The following is a 17,347-nucleotide window of genomic DNA, read 5'->3' as shown; positions in this document are numbered from 1 at the left end:
ACACCCTCCGCACAATTTGCCGTTCCCCCAATCTTGGTGTCATCAGCAAATTTCGACACTCTACACTCGGTTCCCTCCTCCAGATCATCTATATAAATGGTAAAAAGCTGAGGCCCCAGCACCGACCCCTGGGGCACTCCACTAGTCACCATCCGCCAATCCGAATAGCACCCGTTGACCCCCACTCTCTGCCTCCTATTTGACAACCAATCCTCTATCCACGCTAACACCCTACCCCCAACTCCATGTCCCTCGACCTTCTGCAATAACCTCTTGTGAGGCACTTTGTCAAACGCCTTCTGAAAATCTAGAAAGACCACATCCACCGGCTCTCCTCTATCCACCGCCCTAGACACATCCTCATAGAACTCCAGTAAATTTGTCAGACACGACTTCCCTTTAATGAAACCGTGCTGCGTCTGCTCTATCAAGCAATTCCCTTCAAGATGCCTCGCAATTTCCTCCTTAATGACAGATTCTAACATTTTACCTACCACAGACGTTAAACTAACCGGCCTATAATTCCCCGCCTTTTGCCTGGCACCCTTCTTAAACAACGGCGTAACATTAGCCGTTTTCCAATCATCTGGCACTTCCCCGGAATCCAGCGACGTTTGGAAAATAACCAAGGCATCCACTATCACCTCCGCCATTTCTTTCAGAACCCTCGGATGCATTCCATCCGGTCCTGGGGACTTGTCCACAATCAGCCCCTCCAGTCTGTCAAGCACCGCCTCTCTAGTAACAGTAATGTCATTAAGACCCTCCAGTCCTACCACCTTTCCATTGCTAACACCCGGCAAATTATTCACGTCCTCCTCCGTGAAGACAGAAACAAAAAAGTTATTCAATACCTTAGCCATATCCCCATCCCCTACCACAAGGTCCCCTTTCTCATCCTCTAAAGGACCAACATTCACCCTAGCCAGCCTCTTCCTTTTTATATATTTATAAAAACTCTTGCTATCCTTTTTTATATTAAGCGCTAGCCCAGCTTCATAGTTTCTCCTACCCTTCTTTATCAACTTCTTTGTCAATCTTTGTTGACATTTAAACCTCTCCCAATCCTCTTCTCGCCCACTACTCTTAGCTACTCTAAATTCCTCCGCTTTTAGTTTAACACTTTCCTTCACCTCCTTCGTTATCCACGGCTTATTACCTCTCCTCCTACTATCCTTTTTGACCATCGGAATAAATTTCCGCTGAGCACCAAGAAAGATCTCCTTAAAGATCCTCCACTGCTCCTCAACAGTCCCTCCCTCCAACGCGCTCTCCCAGTCCACATTCGCCAATTCTACTCTCATCTTACCGTACTCCCCTCTATTCAAACAAAGGACGCGTGTCCGGGAACCCACTTTCTCCTCCTCCATCTGCACCATAAACTCCATAAACCATAAACCAGACACTCCACCATACAATGATCACTCTCCCCAAGAGTCCTAATTATACCCTAATTAATCACAAGGTCCCTAATTATACCCGCTTCATTACATAGCACCAGATCCAAGATAGCTCGCTCCCTCGTCGGCTCCAACACACACTGTTCGAGGAAACTATCCCGGCAGCATTCCAAGAACTTTTCCTCGAGCCCCCCACGTCCAACATGGGTCGACCAATCAATATGCAGATTGAAATCCCCCATAACTACGGCCATCCCATTCCTGCACGCCGCACTTATTTGCGCGTTAACAGCCCGCCCCACCTCCAGATCATTATTCGGAGGCCTATAGACGACACCCACCAGCGTCTTCCTCCCTTTGCTGTTCCTAATCTCCACCCACAACGATTCCACCCTCTGCTCCTTGGCTCCAATATCATCCCTTGCTACCACCGTGATGCTATCCTTAATCAGCAGAGCTAATTAATAAGAGAGCAGGAGGGCACGTCAGCAGCAGCACCAGGCATTCCTTAAAAAAATTAAATGTCAAAAAGGTAAAGCTACAGGACCACTTGCATGAAAAATATTGGGAGCAGCACATGATAGACTGAGCTGAGCAATCCCACGATCAACGATGGATCAGACCTAAGCACTGCAATCCTGCCACATTGAGTCATGGATAGTGATCAACAATTCAACAACTAACTGGAAGGGAAAACGCCACAAGTATCCCCATCCTCAATTATCAGGAAGCCAAGCATATTAATGCAAAAGTTAAGGCTGAAATACTTTTAACAATCTTCAGTCTCCTCTCCATTTCAGTCTCCCCCTGGGGTGCCAGTCTTCAGCTAATCTGATTCACTCTATGTGATATCATGCTGTGGGTCCTGACAATGTTCCAGCAATAGTACTAAAGACTTGTGTTCCAGAACTAGCTGTTCTCTTACTAAGCTGTTCTAGTACTGCTACAAATACTGACATCTATCCAGCTATGTGGAAAACCCAGATGTGTCCTGTATACAAAAAGCAGGAAAACTCCATCCCAGTTAATTACTGCCCCGATCTTATTCTCAGCAATCAGTAAAGTGATGGAAGTGGTAATCGATAATGCCGTCAAGCAGCACTTACTGAGCAATAACCTGCTCACTGATACTCAGTTTGGGTTACACCGGTACCTCTCATCTCCTGACTTCATTACAGCCTTGGTTCAAACAGAGGCAAAAGAAAATCAACATGAATTCAAGGTGAGGTGAGAAAACGTCACAGCTGCATTTGACTGAGTGTGGCAGCAAAGAGCCTGAGGAAAACTGGAGTCAATAGAAATCAAATGGAAACCTCTCCACTGGTTGGAGTCAGACCTGGCACAAAGAAAGATGGTTGTGTTTGTTGGAGGTAATCATCTCAGACCCAGGAAATCACTGCAGGACTTTCTCAGGGTAATGGCCTAGGCCTAACCCTCTTCAACTAAGTCATCAATGACCGTCCTTCCATAATAAGGTCAGAAATTGGGATGTTCTTTGATAACTACAATGTTCAGCATCTTTTGCAACTCCTCAGATACTGAAGCAGTCCATGTCCAACTGCAACAAGACCTGGCCAATGTAATTTACCAGAATCTGAACTGGACTAGTCATAGAAATACTGTGGCTACAACAGCAGGTCAGAGGCTGGGAATCCTGCAGTGTGTAACTCACTTACTGACTCCGCAAAGCCTGTCCACCTTCTACAAGGCACTAGTCAGGAGCGTGATAGAATACTCATCACGAGTCTGAATGAGTGTAACTCCACAACACTTAAGAAGCTCGACACCATCCAGGATAAGCACCTGCTTGATTGGTACCTCATCCAAGAATATTCCACTCACATGGTCTGTACCTTTAGACATGATTATCTGTAAAGACTCGAATTCCAACCATTATTTTGTAAATTGAGTTTGTGTCTTTATATGCCCTGTTTATGAACAGAACTCCATTCACCTGATGAAGGGGCAGTGCTCCAAAAGCTTGTGGCTTGTGCTACCAAATAACTCTGTTGGACTTTAACCTGGTGTTGTGAGACTTCTTACTGTGTTTACCCCAGACCAATGCTGGCATCTCCACAGTAAGGAAGACATGTCAGAAGCATCATTTTGGAAAGTAGCATCTTCGGACTGATGCGATGGAGGCAAACGAACTGAGAGGATGGGATAGAGTTCTTACAGGACATAGGATATGAAGAGCTGTAGTCGAGGTAGCTGTGGGAGTTGGTCAATTTTAAATGGATACCAATGGATGGTTTATCACAAAAATGGAGGCAGAGAAGTCAAGGAAGGGAAGGGAAATTATGAAGATGGACTATGTGAAAGTGACAAAGGGGTGGAAATCGGAAGTGAAATTGATCATTTTTTCCAGGTCCAGATGAGAGCATGAAGTGGCACCAAAATAATCAGCGATGTACAGATAAAGGAATTGTGGGAGGAGGGCCACAGTCAAACTCCCAAATATCCTATAAAGAAACAGGCCTAACCAGGATCCTTGTGGGTACCTCTGGCAGTGCAGCATTCCCTTATGACTACATTGTGTATCGGCCTCAGTGCTCAAGTCCTGGAATGGGACTTGAATCCCCAACTGTCTGAACCAGGTGAAAACGCTACCTCCTGATCCACCTTTTATTTGGAGGAAGTGAGACAAATTGAAAGAGAAATTGTTCAGGGAGATTCAAAGAGCTCCAGAAGGGGAGAGTGATAGAGAGACACAGACGGTTGAAGATGAAGTTCAGAGAGTTGTGCCCAGGCAGCTGAAGGCACAGTCACCAACATGGGACAACTAAAATCCGGGAAGCGTAGGAGGCACAGTTTGGGGGAATGCAGAGATCTGAGAGATTTTGGGTGGGGATGTCTTGACTGTCAAACTTGGATCAGGAGGTAGCACTTTCACCTGGTTCAGATGGTTGGGGATTCAAGTCCCATTCCAGGACTTGAGCACTGAGGCTGATACACAATGTAGTCATAAGGGAGTGCTGCACTGTCAGAGGTACCATCTTTCAATGGGATGTTAAACTGAGACCCCTTCTGCGCTAAGGTGTGTATGAAAGATTTCATTTTGAAGAAGAACAGGGAAGGTACTCTTGATGTCCTGCCCAATATTAATCCCTTCATCAACCCCACGAAAAACAGGTTATTGAATCCTTATCATATCACTGTTTGTGGGATTGATCTGTGTGTACACTCACTGCCACATTTCTGACATTACAACAGTGACCATACTTCAAAACTACTTTATTGGTTGTAAAGGCTTTGGGATATCAGGTGTTCATGAAAGGTTCAGTATAAATGCAAGAATTTCTTTTTTCTCTTATCTGAAAGGGTTATACTCATGGAGGGGGGTTGTGGGGGGAGGGGGATTGTGTGTGGAAGGGGTAGTGGAGGATGTTGTGGAGGGATTTGAATAGACAGGAAACATCCAGATCACAACACATCGAACTGACCATTCACAGTCCATTGGATAATCACCAGCTCCCAACACAACTCAACAATAGGGAATAGTAAGAATCCTCAGACACTCTGCACCTCCCAGATAATTACACCTCGCCTTCTCATATTCAGTAATGACCCATCAACAAAACTCAGGCTGTAAATCAGAAGGGAAATGCTTCCAATAAACACACTCAATATCCAACACACAGCTCCAATCAAACAGCTCAGCACAAAGCACCGAGTAAACAGGTCTCTCAGCTGGATCTTCTCACACAGCATAAGGGGCATTTCCACACCTGATTCCCCACAGGATAGTCAGACTGCCTGAACATTAGTGTGGATATGATGCAATGTAATTATTATAAATTCTGCTCCTTCACTCACCATCTCCTGACTTGGTTTTCAGTCCCTACAGGAAGTGAAGCAGCTGTGAAAGAGGAAGAGGAGAGAATGGGCAGAGTGGGTGGGCTCTCTGATTGACGTCTCTCACAGCCAATCACAATATTTCTGGAGTAACAGGAGTTTCCTGAAGTTTGGGAAACTGACCAGGGAAACGGAGGCGACTTTGAGCAGCAGATCAGGAGGGGATTTAAACTTGTCACTGTCCCATCTGAATAAAATCTTATTTATTGCAACTTCTCCATTCCTGTTCTCCTTGCCCCCAAATCCTCCCCCCCACCATCTCCCTTTCAGGATACCTGTCTTAACCATCTGTATCTCTGGTCTGCCATTCACACATTCTGACCTCTTAATGGACACTCTTAGCGCCCATCTCAGCCGACTTTATCCTCATTTACATTATCTTTGTTGTCCCCCGCCCCCACCATCATTGTATAAATCTTTTCTGATTTTCTTTGCCCTGAGCTCTGACGAAGGATCATCCAGACGTGAAATGTTGGCTCAATTCTCTCTCCACAGATGCTGTCAGACCTGCTGGCATTTTCCAGCATTTTCTGTATTTTCGTTTCAAAATGCAGCATCAGCAGCATTTTGCTTTTATCTTACTGTGAAAATCCCCTAGTCGCCACACTCCAGCAATTGTTCAGGTACAATGAGGGAGAATTTAGCATGGCCTATGCACTCACCAGCATGTCTTTCGGACTGTGGGAGGAAACCGGAGCATCCTGATGAAACCCATGTAGACACATGAACATGCAAACTCCACTCAGACAGTGACCCATGCTGGGAATCGAAAACAGGTCCCTGGCACTGTAAGGCAGCAGTGCCAACCACTGTGCCATCTTGCCAGTGAGGGAGAATGACAGGAGATGGGCATGAGGAGAAGGAACAGATTTAAGGTGGAACGATTGAACCAGTGCCTGAGGAGTGAGTCTGTCATTCAATGATGAATTCTCACCTTGGGAGTGACCCTCACTCAGGGACTGATACTCAGACTCAGGGTGTAACATTGGGAGTGACTCTGTGCTCAGGACATAAGCTAACTAGTCCTGTAGTTACTCTGTGCTTAAAGAATGCTGTCTCTTCAATGATTGACTGGAGGGTAATCAGTTCTGAGGAAATGAAATAAAGGGACATTTAGACCATGGGACCTAGTGCAAACAGTGCTTTATCACTCCTTGTAGGTGGAGCAAGAATGTAATAAAGCCCTGTAATTTGCTGCCTAAGGAATGGAATCTGTGTTTACAGCTATAAAGAGACAGGTTACTGAAAGGAAAGTCCAAACTGGAGGAGAAAATAAATTTGACTCTTTCCAGTTTAACGGATAGAGCTGTGATATACCTGCCTGAGATTGAATTGATAATGTGGAATTAGATAGTGATGATAGCAGACGCAGCACGGTTTCATTAAAGGGAAGTCGTGTCTGACAAATTTACTGGAGTTCTATGAGGATGTGTCTAGGGCGGTGGATAGAGGAGAGCCAGTGGATGTGGTCTTTCTAGATTTTCAGAAGGCGTTTGACAAAGTGCCTCACAAGAGGTTATTGCAGAAGGTCGAGGGACATGGAGTTGGGGGTAGGGTGTTAGCATGGATAGAGGATTGGTTGTCAAATAGGAGGCAGAGAGTGGGGGTCAACGGGTGCTATTCGGATTGGCGGATGGTGACTAGTGGAGTGCCCCAGGGGTCGGTGCTGGGGCCTCAGCTTTTTACCATTTATATAGATGATCTGGAGGAGGGAACCGAGTGTAGAGTGTCGAAATTTGCTGATGACACCAAGATTGGGGGAACGGCAAATTGTGCGGAGGGTGTGGAGAGTCTGCAGAAGGATCTAGATAGGCTGGGTGAATGGGCCAGGAAATGGCAAATGGAATTTAATATTGGCAAGTGTGAGGTGGTCCACTTTGGTAGGAAGAATGGTAGGAAGGACTATTACTTACGGGGCGAAAAACTGCAGCAGGCGACGGTGCAGAGGGACCTCGAACTGCAGCAGGTGGTCAGGAAGGCGAATGGGATGCTGGCCTTCATAGCGAAGGGGATTGAATATAAAAGTAGGGAGGTCTTGCTGCAGCTGTATAGGGCATTGGTGAGGCCGCAACTGGAGTACTGTGTGCATTTTTGGGCGCCGCACCTGCGCAAAGATATTTTGGCCTTGGAGGGAGTGCAGAGGAGGTTTACTAGGCTGATACCGGAGTTGAGGGGGTTGAGCTATGAGGAGAGGCTGAATAAACTGGGCTTGTACTCGTTAGAGTTTAGAAGAATGAGAGGAGATCTCATTGAGACGTATAAGATGATGAATGGGATGGATAGGATAGAGGTGGAAAGACTCTTCCCGCTCAAAAAAGACAGTAGGACTAGGGGGCACAGCCTCAAGATAAAAGGGGGGCGGTTTAGAACGGAGTTGAGGAGGAACTTCTTCACTCAAAGGGTGGTGAATCTCTGGAATTCTCTGCCCGTTGAAGTGGTGAAGGCTGCCTTGCTAAATATTTTTAAGACGCGGGTTGATGGGTTTTTGATAGGAGAGGGGATTAAGGGTTATGGGGAGAGGGCAGGAAAGTGGAACTGAGCAGCGACAGATCAGCCATGATCTTATTGAATGGTGGGGCAGGCTCGAAGGGCTGGATGGCCTACTCCTCCTATTTCTTATATTCTTATGTTCTTATGATATTAGACTTGGAACTGTACCCCAGCAAGCACATGGGGAAATCAATCATTTGAGTTTAATTAAGCTCCAGCAAGAATGAGATTAGCTACAGATAACACAGCTAGCCGTGCAGGAAAGCAAGGGTGTGCCTGTCAGCATAAGACAAGGAAAAAGTGTGAGTGGGCTGCAAATATGGTGAGAGCTTCAATCATTCATCGAGCCTGGTGGAGCTCATTCCTGTAGATGAGAGGCCGTTCAAGTGTGAGGAAGGCTCCATAGGGTCATAAAATCTCCTAACATACACATAAGAACATAAGAAATAGGAGCAGGAGTAGGCCATCTAGCCCTTCGAGTCTGCCCCGCCATTCAATAAGATCATGGCTGATCTGAAGTGGATCAGTTCCACTTTCCTGCTTTCTCCCCATAACCCTTAATTCCCCTGTCTATCAAAAACCTATCTACCCGTGACTTAAATATATTTAGCGAGGTAGCCTCCACGACTTCAATGGGCAGAGAATTCCAGAGATTCACCACCCTTTGAGTGAAGAAGTTCCTCCTCAACTCTGATCTAAACTGCACCCCGCCCCCCCCCCCCCCCCCCCCCCATTATCCTGAGGCTGTGTCCTCTAGTCCTGCTATCCTTTCTAAGCGGGACGAATCTCTCTACCTCTACCCTATCCATCCCCTTCATTATCTTATACGTCTCTATAAGATCCCCCCTCATCCTTCTAAACTCCAACGAGTACAGACCCAGTCTATTTAGTCTCTCTTCATTGTCCAACCCCCTCATCTCCGCTATCAGCCCAGTGAACCTCCTCTGTACTCCCTCCAAGGCCAATACATCCTTCCGCAAGTGCGGCGACCAAAACTGCACACAGTACTCCAGCTGCGGCCTCACCAGTACCCTGTACAGTTGCAGCAAGACCTCCCTACTTTTATATTCTATCCCCCTCGTTATAAAGGCCAACATTCCATTCGCTTTCTTGATCACCTGCTGCACCTGCAGACTGGGTTTTTTGCGACTCGTGCACAAGGACCCCCAGGTCCCTCTGCACCGTAGCATGCTGCAGCTTTTCGCCTTTTAAATAATAATCCCTCCTACTATTATTTCTGCCAAAGTGGATAACCTCACACTTGCTAACATTATACTCCATCTGCCAGGTCCTCGCCCACTCGCTCAGCCTATCCTGATCTCTCTGCAGACTTTCCACACCCTCCACACAATTTGCTTTTCCACTCATCTTCGTGTCATCAGCAAATTTCATCACCCTACACTCAGCCCCCTCCTCCAGATTATCTATGTAAATGGTAAACAGTTGAGGCCTCAGCACCAATCCCTACGGCACTCCACTAGTCACCAACCACCAACCAGAATAGCAGCCATTGATGCCAACTCTCTGCTTCCTATTAGACAGCCAATCCTCTATCCACGCTAACACCTTACCCCAACTCCTTGCACCCTCACCTTCTGCAGCAACCTTTTATGAGGCACCTTATCAAACGCCTTTTGGAAATCTAGAAACACCACATCCACCAGTTCCCCTCTGTCTACCGCACTAGTCACATCCTCATAGAAATCCAATAAATTCGTCAAACATGACTTCCCCTTAATGAATCTGTGCTGTGTCTGCTCCATCAAACTATTCTTTTCTAGGTGCCTTGTTATTTCTTCTTTGATGACAGATTCTAGCATTTTTCCAACTGCAGACATTAAACTAACCGGCCTATAATTCCCTACCTTTTGTCTGCTACCGTTTTTAAACAGCGGCGTAATATTAGCCGTTTTCCAATCTTCCGGCAGTTCCCCAGAGTCCAGCGTATTTTGATAAATAATTACTAAGGTATCCATTATTACCTCTGCCATTTCTTACAGAACCCTGGGATGCATTCCATCCGGTCCTGGGGACTTGTCCACGCAGAGTGACTGTTGCACTTCCTGTAACACAAGAGCAGCTTCATGGAAAAGAAATTGTTCCAGTGTGAAGTGTGCAGCCCAGTAACGGGGGCTCATGGAACATCAACACATTCACACGTGGGAGAAACCATTCATGTGCACAAGAAGACAAATCTTCACTTGGTTATTGAACACAAATGTATTTAGAAAAGTGAGAATGTATTCACGTGCAAAGTGTGCAGCAAACCATTCACACAGTTGTGCTTTCATGTGCACCTCTGCATTCACAAAGGAGGGAAACCTTTCAGATGCGAGATGTGCAAGATATCAAGCAGATAGTCATCGGACCTCCGTGATCACATATTCATTCAGGGGAGAACCATTCACAAGCGAGATGTGCCGCAAACCATTCTCGTTGTTAAGGAATGTTCATGTACATCAGTGCAATTACACAGGAAACAAAGCGGTCAAGTGTGAGCTGTGTGCCAAAACCTTCACATAGTTTTGGAGCCTGCTGAGACATGAGACAATCACACTGGAGAGAAACATTTCAGTTGAGTTTTGTGACAAAGCTGTTGCAACATCTTCAATCCTCCTGATATGCCAGACGATTCACAAAAGGGGCGGGGGGGGAAACCCATTTAAGTGTGAGAAGTGCAGTCGAGTATTCACACAGTCATTGAGCCTTGTGAAATATTGCCGCAGTTACACAAATGGCTTCTATCCTGTGTATGAGAAATCATTCTCAGAATCATCACATCTCCATAGGCACCAACATTTTCCCACTGGAGAGAAGCTGTTTATACATGCAGTGTGCAATAAATCATTCTCACTGTTCAGGAACCTCCATGAACATCAGCTCATCACACTGGGGAGAAGTGATCAAATGTGAAGATTGTAACAAAGTCTTCACAAACCTAAGGACTCTCCAGTTACATCAGACAAAGTTACAAATAGGCTTACATTAACAGTGCAATAAAGTTACTGTGAAAATCCCCCATTGCCGCACTCCGGTGCCTGTTCAGATACACTGAGGAAGAATGTATCATGGCCAATGCACCTAACCAGCACGTCAGACTGTGTGAGGAAACAGGAGCACCTGGAGGAAACCCACACAAACACGGAGAGATTGTGCAGAGTCCGCACAGACAGTGACCAAACAGGGAATCAAACCTGGATCCCGGCCACTGTGAGACAGCAGTGCTAACCACTGTGCCACCCTGCTGCCCACAATCCAATCCACAAGACAATACAAACAGAAGAGAAACAATTCAAGTCTGAGTTTTGTGATAAAGCTTTTGCAACATCTTTGGCCTCCTGATACACCAGAGAAAACATATCATGTGATATTTATGAGGTGACTTTCTCCCAACCTCGGACTGCCCAGGCACTTGAGGATTCACACTGCGGGGAGGGGAGGGGAGAAGGGATGCTTCTAGTGTGGTTCTGCAAGTTCTTCGGCTCTCCAGATGAACCACAGCATTCACATGAGGGAGAAGCTCTTCAAGTATAAGATTTTTGGGATGACTTTCTCCCAAGCCTCTAATCTCCTGAGGCACCAGAGGACCCACAATGGAGATAAACCCTTCAAGTATGAGTTATGCAATCGAGTCTTCACCCAGTCATCATCACTGGTAACATATTCACACTGGGGGGAGAAGCCATTCATGTGTGACGTGTGAAAAATCATTCTTAAATCATGACAGCCCTGCAGACACTGATGTTTGATTCAACTTATTATTGTTACATATATTAACAGACGGTGAAAAGTATTGTTTCTTGCGCGTTACACAGACAAAGCAGACCATTCATACAGAAGGAAACAAGAGAGTGCAGAATGCAGTGTTACAGTCATAGCTAGGATGTAGAGAAAGATCAACTTAATGCAAGGTAAGTCCATTCAAATGTCTGACAGCAGAAGGAAAGAAGGGAAGAAGCTATTCTTGAGTTGTTTGGTACATGACCTCAGACTTTTATATCTTTTTCCTAACGGAAGAAGGTGCAAGAGAGAATGTCCAGGGTGCGTGGGAGTCCTTAATTATGCTGGTTGCTTTGCCGAGGCAGCAGGAAATGTAGATAGAGTCAGTGGATGGGAGGCTGGTTTGCATGATGGCTTGGGCTGCAGTCACGACCTTTTGTAGTTCCTTGCAGACTTAGACAGAGCAGGAGCCATATCAAGCTGTGGTAAAACCAGAAAGAATGCTTTCTATGGTGCATCCTTAAAAGTTGTATACTGATGTATCAACACCAGGGAGAAACCGTGCAAGCATGAGGCATGTGAGACATCATTCTGGGACTCATCATCCCTCTGTGCACACCAACACATTCACACAGGCCAGAAAGCTTTTCCAAGTGAACTCTGTGACAGATTCTTCTCAAGGTCCTTAGACTTCCTGTTCCATCAGAGAATCCACACAGGGGAATGAGTCTTCAGTTGTGAGCTTAGTGTGGGGAATGCAGCGCTCTGACTACAAGAAGCTGAACCACTTTGCACACATACACTTCATTTGATCAAAGAAGAAATTGTAAATTACATTCTTGGAACAACCAGAAAGGCTCTTGATCAAAGAAGGTATGAGTTATTGGCAGAAAAAGTCATTATCTCAGAAAGAAAATTTAAAATGTGTCTTGAAAATGAACTGTCGGCTAAAAGGAGATGATTTAATTGTGGATTTAACTGAGATTTTCTTTGAATAATTTGAAGATGAGAAAGCTACTGACGTGAGCCACAAGTTTTTGGCCACATCTCACCCAGTGCAGGTCGCATTGGGGCGATGAAGAATCGTGGGTGAAAGGTGTTTAGTGCCAGTGTGAAACTCCATTGGAATCCTCCCGACCACGCACCAGAATATATTCTGGTTCCCACCCACACAGATTTAAATAAGCACTTAAATATCCCTGATCTGTTTCAAGCCTGATTCTCTCTGCTCCCGGATACTTTGATCATCGGGCACAGTGGGAACCGGATTAGAATTTCTCCTGGCATTCACAATTAGAACAGGCCAGGGGAGCCTGGAGACCACTGAAACCCTAGGGTGGTCGGGTTCAAGGGGGAAGGGGAGGGGGGGCGGGGGAAGGTGAGATAGTGTGGTTACACTGCTGCCGATGATGGAGTGAGGGGGGGGCAATGTCTGTGGAGGGATGGGGGGATGGTGTAGGGACTACCCATAAACATGTGCAGCCCCTTGGAGAATTTTCCTCAGATATGTCTACTCCCAGAGCCGACACTTTTCATTTCCTTTCTCTTGACCTTGGAAGCCTCAATCCCTTTTTTTTGGTTACTTTTCCAATACTTTCAGAATGACCTACTGGTTATTTTATTTTGCCAAAACATACTATGAGGCCCACTGTAAACTAGGCCATCATTCAGTTTCTGTTCTTCATAAAATTCAAACGGAGAGTATTCCTCACCCACCTTCCATGTGCTCAATGATAAAATAGGGTCCTCCTCCGCTAACTGTGCACATCTGTCTGTCATTTACTTCGGCTAACTTCTCTAAGCTGCAAACCACCTGAGGTCCAAACTACACTTCTCCTTGCAAACACCCAAATACATCGAAAACCAGAGCTCTACCCAGCAGACACAGGGAGTACATGCACACTCTGCGCAGACAACAAACCAAGCCTGGAATTGAACTTGGGTGCCTGGCGCTGTGAGGCAGCAGTGAGGCAGCACTGTGCCACCGTACCTTCCATTTAGTGTAATGAATGCAATGTAATGAAATAAATGGGATTCACAGCCTTTCAGGCTTCACAGAATAGTTCTAAACTACAACCTAAAAGTTATATTGTTAAAACTAAAAATTATATTACAAAACATAAGCTAAGTATTCACAACATCTCCTGCCAGAGGGAAATGAAAATACGTCACCAAGTGATGTATTTTCATTTATACTGTGTAGAGGTGGCACAGTGGTTAGCACTGCTGCCTCACAGCACCAGGGACCCAGATTCAATGCTGGCCTTGGTTAACTACTTGTGTGGAGTTTGCACATTCTTCCCATGTCTTTGGTTTCTTCTGGGTGCTCCAGTTTCCTCCCACAGTCCAAAGATGTGCAGGTTAGTTGGATTAGCGATGATAAATGCACAGGGCTACAGAGGTAGGTCAGAGGGGGTGGGCCTGGGTAGGATGCGCTTTCTGAGAGTCGAGGAAGACTCAATGGGTCTCCTTCTGTACTGCTAGGATTCTAAGGGAAATAAATCATGCTTTGGAAACTATTGAGATCTTTCCTTCTTGTCCAGAGCAGGAAAAATCCTCACACACGTTCTCCTGAACTCAGTGTGAATTGCAGCTAAGCAACAGACACTCACATACAGGCCTCTGTCCTTTGTAGAGAAAAGTATCATGTTCACGCAGTGAGCCTTTTTCAACTAAACAAAAGCTCAGAGGACAGACATTCCCTGGTTCATTCTCCAGGGCCTTAATAAGTCCAGGTGATATTAAACTAAGCTTGGCAATTAACTGTCCGTTATCAGTTACTGGTGCATTCTCCATGGCAACATTTCTACCAATAAGAGTCTACTTACAACCAACGAACACACTCTTCTCATGCAGTATGAATTGTTGTTTGCTTCACCATTTGGTATTCTTACAAATTGTCCTGATTGAGTGCAAGACAAAAGGTTTGTAGAGTAAACCTAATTTTTTCAGCAACACAGTGAATGTGGTGAGACACTGGAGACTGTCACAGCCGAGCCACGTCCTGCCCTCCCCAAATTCCCAGCCTGGCTCACTGATGTGGAACAGGATTCCTTACTGATTCCCTCCCTCAACAACTCCAGGAATGGCTCCTTCCCCAGGAGCTTGCGCTGGTAGATCAGAAGCTGAAGCCTTTCTAACCACAGAGTGTCTGATTGTCTTCTTGGTTAGAGAATCAGTGACTTGTACCTGATGCTGTACTGAAAGGATGCTGAGTTTATACAGCACCTTCTATATATATTGATGTCTTCTTTTGGTGCTGTTTGGAATGTGGTCTATGGTTAAATTGACCTTGTTGAAACGATTCGACCGATGGCAGAAGAGGTTGGAGTCAGACATTGCTGAGACATACTGTACTTTGGAGAGATAACTCCCCTGTGTGAGTATTGGAGGATAAACGACACATGACAAATCTCAGTGAAAGGGAAGCCAGCCCCTCATCTTGAATCTATGTCCCTCATGACTCACTCTTCAACTAAGGAGAACAGCTGCTCCTTATCCAGTCTATCCATGCCCCTCATAATCTTGAATGCCTTGATCAGGTTATCCCCCATTCTTCTCTGCTCCAGTGAAAACAACCCAAGCCAACTACTCTTAGTAACTTAAATATTCCATCCCAGGCAACATGCTGGTGAATATCCTCTGCATTCCCTTCAGTGCAATTACATTCTTCCTATAATGTAGTGACCAGAACTGCACAAGTACCCTAGCTGTGACCTCACCAAAGTTCATTCCGACAAGACTTCCCTGCCTTTGTAATCCTTGACTCAATTAATAAAGGCAAGTGTCTCAAAGCCCTTTTCACAACCCAACTAACATGCCCTTCTGCCTTCAGAGATCTGTGGACAAATATGCCAAGGTCCTTGTTGTTCCACTTTCTCGTGTCATCCCATTCGTTGAATACTTCTTTGTCAAATTACTCCTTCCAAAGTCCATCACTTCACGCTTTTCAGGGTTAAATTCTATTGGCCAATTGTCTACCCATTTGACCCATCCCATCTATATGTTCTTGTAGCCCAAGACACTCAACCTCACTATTAACCATCTGGCCAATCTTTGTGTCATCCATCATCTTATTAAGCCTATCCCCCATATAGTCATCTCTGTTGTTTATTTTAATAACAAATAATAGGGGAACCAGCACAGATTCCTGTGATATGCCATTGGACACTGGCTTCCAGTTATTAACGATGTGGAGATGCCAGTATTGGACTGTTGTAAACACAGTAATCACCCCTATCTCCTACAACTGAGCCACTTAATCAAATTACCCTGTATCCAATGTGCATTTACCTTCGTTATAAGTCTCCCATGTGGGAATTTGTCAAACACTTCGCTGAACTCTTTAAAAACTACATCAAATACATTACATTATACGTTAATGAGTTGGAAGAGGGAACTGAATGTATTATGTCCAATTTTGCAAATTATACAAAGTTGGGTGGGAGGGTGAGCTGTGAGAAGGATGCAATGATGCTTCAGCGTGATTTGGACAGGCTGAGTGTGTGGGCATTTGAATGGATATCCACTTCGGTAGCAATAATAGGAATAGATTATTACTTGAATGGGTGTAAATTGAAAGAGGTTCGTGCATCAGTCACTGAAAGTAAGCATGCAGGTGCAGCAGGCAATAAAAAAGCCAAATGGTATGTTGGTCTTCATAGCAAGAGGATTTGAATATAGGGATAGGGATGTTTTGCTCCAATTGTATAGGGTGTATAGGACGAGCCCACATCTGGAATATTGTGTGCAGTTTTGGTGTCCTTATCTGAGGGAGGATGTCCTTGCTATAAAGGGTTTCCAGGCTGATTCCTGGGATGTCATATAAGGAGAGACTAAGTTGGTTAGAATTACATTTACTGGAGTTGAGAAGGGTGAGAATCACATGGAAACTTATAAAATTCGAACAGGGTTAGACAGGGTAGATTCAGAAAGAATGTTCCCAATGTTGGGGGAGTCCAGAACTAGAGGTCATAGTTTAAGGATAAGGGGTAAACCTTTGAGGAGAAATTTCTTCACCCAGAGGGTGGTAAATGTGTGGAATTCACTACCACAGAATGTAGTTGAGGCCAAAACGTTGTTTGATTTCAAGAAGAACTTAGATATGGCTCTTGGGGCTAAAGGGATCAAGGGATATTGGGAGAGGGGGGATCAAGATGCTGAATTCAATGATCAGCTCAAAGGGCCAAATGGCCTACTCCTGCTTCTAGTTTTTACATTTCTAGATTTTCTTCTGTAGAAGGTACAAAAAACATAGATAAGGATATTATTGAGGATGGATTGATTCTAACTATCAGGAAAGACTGGACAGGCCAGCACTGTTTTTCCTCAAAAAGAGGATGTGGGGTGAGAGGAGGCTCATGTGTAGCATGATGAAAGTAAACGACCAGATCTATCATCACAATTGCAGACATCTACGTGTAACCAGAAAAGCTCTTCCTTCACAGCAGACTGCTGTTGAAGAAGATCTGATTTCACCAAATGAGCAAGGAACTGAATGACCACCAGTCCCAGAGGTCAACCTGTCTCCAATAAATGCAATGGATCAGCAGCAATAGTAATCTCAACAACAACATTCCCCAGGAGAGACGACATCACCTCAGGAACCAGACACTAAATGAACAGCCAACAACAATTCACACATAACCTTTAAAGTGTTCAGAAATTCTTAAGGTATATGTCTGCAATGTGTGTGTAGGGAGAGGAAATTGGAACAGACTAGGTAGAACAAACAGTTTATTGTTCATGTGTCATAATTTTCTTTATGGACTATGTATGTGGAGTAATTTGAAAGTAGTGCATGGATTTTTTTTCTTCTTTGAAAGTTAAACCCTTTCCAGCGGCTTTCTTCCTCTTTAATATTTGTTCAATAAGCTATTGTG

At 45.0% G+C, this 17,347-nt stretch overlaps 1 protein-coding gene across 1 annotated transcript in view; it reads right to left on the bottom strand.

The window, feature by feature from the left end:
• Nucleotides 1-17,347, bottom strand: part of LOC145348080 (uncharacterized) — a 64,969-nt gene that overhangs the window by 30,545 nt on the left and 17,077 nt on the right. The window contains exon 4 of the mRNA XM_080196221.1: nt 5,217-5,259. The gene's annotated coding sequence lies outside the window, so the exon portion shown is untranslated. The remainder of the gene's footprint in view (nt 1-5,216; nt 5,260-17,347) is intronic.

This window comes from Carcharhinus amblyrhynchos, chromosome 9 (assembly GCF_965287045.1).
Source record: "Carcharhinus amblyrhynchos chromosome 9, sCarAmb.v2.hapA, whole genome shotgun sequence".
Lineage (NCBI taxonomy): Eukaryota > Metazoa > Chordata > Chondrichthyes > Carcharhiniformes > Carcharhinidae > Carcharhinus > Carcharhinus amblyrhynchos.
Note: the sequence above shows the minus strand (reverse complement) of the source record. Positions and strands in the feature narration are given on the sequence as shown.